The sequence below is a fragment of the Arvicola amphibius genome, chromosome 7 (assembly GCF_903992535.2).
Source record: "Arvicola amphibius chromosome 7, mArvAmp1.2, whole genome shotgun sequence".
In the NCBI taxonomy this organism is placed as follows: domain Eukaryota; kingdom Metazoa; phylum Chordata; class Mammalia; order Rodentia; family Cricetidae; genus Arvicola; species Arvicola amphibius.
In genome coordinates this window covers 13,198,485-13,202,315 of record NC_052053.1, presented here as the reverse complement: position 1 = coordinate 13,202,315, position 3,831 = coordinate 13,198,485, and the positions used below count along the sequence as shown (strand labels likewise).

The window sequence follows — 3,831 nt, the reverse complement described above, 5'->3', positions numbered from 1 at the left end:
AATCAGAAGGCTAAGTTTCCAGGAGGAAATTCAGAGGGCAAAACTGAGAAGCAGGGTCGGGAAGAGAGAATGAAGGTGGCTAAATCTAGACAATAAGCCCCAGGAAGCTGTGCGGGTCCCTAGCCACCAGTTCCCCTCAGTGGACCAGGGGACCAACTTTGTACCCAGTATTAGTTCGCACTGCATCGGGTCCAGTTAGCTTGACAATGTGTCCCTATGTGACAAATGCTCCCATAAACCTTGTCCTAGTTCGCTTTCTATTCCTGTGAAAAGCATCAGGACCAAAAGCAACTTGGGTTGGAAAGGGTGGATTTCAGCATACAGCTGTAGTCCATCATGAGGGGAAGTCAGGGAAGGAACTCAGGGGTAAGGATCTGGAGGCAGGAATTGAAGCAGGGGTCATGGAGAAATGCTGCCTACTGGCTTGCTCAGTCTGCTTCTTTAGAGCACCCAGGACCACCAGCCCAGGGGTAGCAACCACCCACCATAAGATGGGCCATCCCACGGCAATCACTAATCAAGAAAACGTCCCCACAGACTTGCCTACAGATAATTTGAGGTGGCATTTTCTCAACTGAGATGCCTCTTCCTAGGCAACTCTAGCATGAGTCTAGTTAACAAAAAAACAAACAGGACAAATACCTTTGCCCCTGTGGTGGTCTGAATGACAAATGTCCCCCACTTACTTGAGTATTTGAACACCTGGTTCCCAGCTGGTGGCGCTGTTGGGGAGGTTTAGGTGATGCAGCTTTGCTAGAGGAAGTAGTAGGGCTCTGAGATTGTAAAGCCTCCCCCACTTCCGGTCCACTCTGTCCGCTCCATCCTAGATGGAAGACGTGAACACCCATCTTCCTGCCCTAGACACCAGGCCTGCTCGCTTGCTTGCTGCCACACTTCCCCACCATGGCGGACTCTAATCTCCCTGGAACTATGAACCCAAATACACTCTTCCTTCTTGTAATTTGCCTTGGTTGTGATGTTCTATAAGATCAACAGAAACATCACTAATACAGGCCCTTTTTACAGTCCAGGTTTGAAAAGAAATAGCTTCATTATGGGTGATCCTAGAAAAATATGTAAATCTCAAAACTGCGGCCTTCAGAGGTTTACTCACAGCCCCTACTGCATTTAAAACAATATCAAGGAAACCAGAGTAGTTAAAAATTATTACAAATTACACACAACTTTAGAAAACCTTGTGTGGGATACATTTTTTATGTTATTTATTTATTGCTGATTTTTCTTTTAAATTCTTTTCATACAATATATTTTACACATGTTCTCTTCTTTTCCCAATTAAAAATATGGCATACTTCATGAATTTGCATATCATGTGCACAGGGGCCATGCTAACCTTTATATCATTCTAATATTGGTATATATATGAGGCCAAAGAGAGCATGCATCAACCTTTAATATTAAGTAAAGGAAAAGTTTGGAATGTTTAGCTTTTCAAAAGCATGCATAGAGGAATTTCTGATTTATTTCTTAGATAAGTAATCACTAACAAGTCCATGTGTTTTGTTTTGTTTTAGACAGGGCCTCACTTTGTAGCCCTGGATAGCCTCTAGCTAGCTATTGTAGATCATGTGGCCTTAGGCTCAGAGATCCGCCTGCCTCTGCCTTCCAAGTACTGGGATTAAAGGTGTGTGCCACAATGCCCAGCCAGTCTTTTGTGTGTGTGATATATACATGCATTCATGCACATGCATGTGTGTGTACATGTCAGAGATTGTCATATGTCCCTTTATGTCACTTTCCAGTATCTCTTATCCAACCTGGAGCCTATCACTTTGCTAGACTGGGTGCAAACTTCAATAAGTTCACCGGACAAATTCCCTTATATTTCATCTCTAGATACCCATTGCTCCGAACTACTTTTTTTAAAGATAAGATCTCATGCATCTGGCCTTGATGCATCTTAGCTACTTGCCAAGTAGCTAAGGATGATCTTGAACTTTAAAGGTTACTCAGACAATTTCAACCATTCATCCACACACTGTATCCTGATCATATCCACTCCAACTCCTTGACCAGGGACTTCTGACCTTCCTGTCTCTACCTCCTGAGTGTTGGGACTGCGCCATGTACCACTATGGCCTTTTTGTGTGGTGTACTGGGGGACTGAATTCAGGACTAGACAAGCGCCGTGTGGGCTGAGCTAACCTCTAACCCCTCCGTACTGAACTTGTTGTGGACTTCCTCCATCAGAACACACCACAGATCATGCATCTGTTTTCCAAGGGCTGGCTAAGCTACACTGCATGAACACATCTTCTGTTTCAGACGTCAGAACTGGGCTTCACGCCTTCTGATGCTTCACTAGGGATCCCAAGTTTCTTCTGCAAACTTCCTACTTCAGTACTCAACTGTCAGGCTCCTTTGCTCCCCTTTGGGGTTTCAGTTACACAGAGGACTGATATTCAGAAATCCTCTCTGCTGAAGTGATCAGAGTTTGTAAGTAAAGGAGTCTGAAGGAAAGCTACGAGAATCTATTTCCCTCAGAGTGCCAGAGGGTGTGATGCGAGCTATGGGGGGGGGGGGGGGGGGAGAAGAGGAACCAGCAGTCTTACTCAGCTGTGAACTCTGTAAAAACCATAGAAACTGGCGTGGCTGACAAGGCAGACGGCTGGTGCAATAATGCCGTGAACATTATGGGAGCGACCAATCACTTTCTCATTGGATTCAAGGCCCACTCCACAGAACTCTTGTATGGTACTGTTATCTAGGCCAAGTGACCACAGCTGTGTAGGTCATAGACTCTAGGGGAAAATATACTCTGCTCAATAGACGTGATATTAAACTGCACCCTAAGTTCTTATTTTTCCTCTGTGTATCCCTGGCTGTCCTGGAACTCACGCTATAGACCAGGCTGGCCTCAAACTCAGAGATCCACCTGCCTCTGCCTCCTGAGTGCTGGGATTAAAGGTGTGCGCTACCAATGCCCAGCTCTATATCTCTATACCTGCACATTAGTGCATTTCTGAACCTTCGTGGGAGAAGTTTCTTTTTGCAGTAGCTGGAGATTAATATAAAGACTTACAACTAGTCAACATGCAAGACTGTGCTCACCCCTAAATGGGGCATATATATTAAAGATTCTCTTACTCCAAGGCTCATAAGAAGGGAGTTATAGAAAGATTCTGAGAGCCAGAGGTAGTGGGTTAACTGCTATGAAACTGGGTTTTCTTGACTCAACAGGGCCAATGCATGCATGAATTCATAGTGGATATGACTACATGCACAAGACCTAGCTAGCCAAGATCTCAACAGGGACCAGGAGGAGGTCATGAAGCCCCACCCCTAGCTGAGGGTTGGCAATTGATGGCTACTGGGGAAGGGAGGGTCAGTTTTCTTCAGGGTTTCTGGCCCTGATCTGATATCTGTGCTCTAATTGATGACCCTTACATACATGTGCATGCTAGCAGGATTAAGTGGGCTCAAACTCATGTGTTAAAAAAACCACATGAACTTGGGAGGGGAAAGTGGTGGGAGAGATGGGGTGGAGTAGGAGGACAGGGATGGGCTCGTGGGAGGGCACAGGAGTAGATTGAACAAAACATGTTATGTGTATCCTCAAAAAGAACGAGCTTGGATTAAGTGTTCTTGGATTTGAGCTTCAGGAGGAGTAGAAGGGTAAAATTTATGAGCATGTGACTTCACTTAAAGGTAAGGCTGAGGTCTGGACTTGAGGGCCTGTGGCGCTGTGGCAAGGAAGGCCTTGTGTTTTCCCTTTGAGTCATCTCTGAATGGTCTAACTTTTCACTGAGGCTGTGAATCCTTTTCTGTTTTTGTTTGTTGTTTTGTCTTGGGGCAGGGTCAAGACAGGCT

At 45.2% G+C, this 3,831-nt stretch overlaps 1 non-coding gene across 1 annotated transcript; it reads right to left on the bottom strand.

The window, feature by feature from the left end:
* Positions 1–1,298: 1,298 nt before the first annotated feature.
* Positions 1,299–1,404, bottom strand: LOC119820076. The gene has a single exon (XR_005286349.1). It is a non-coding gene; the product is annotated as a U6 spliceosomal RNA (small nuclear RNA).
* Between the last annotated feature and the right edge of the window lie 2,427 nt (positions 1,405–3,831).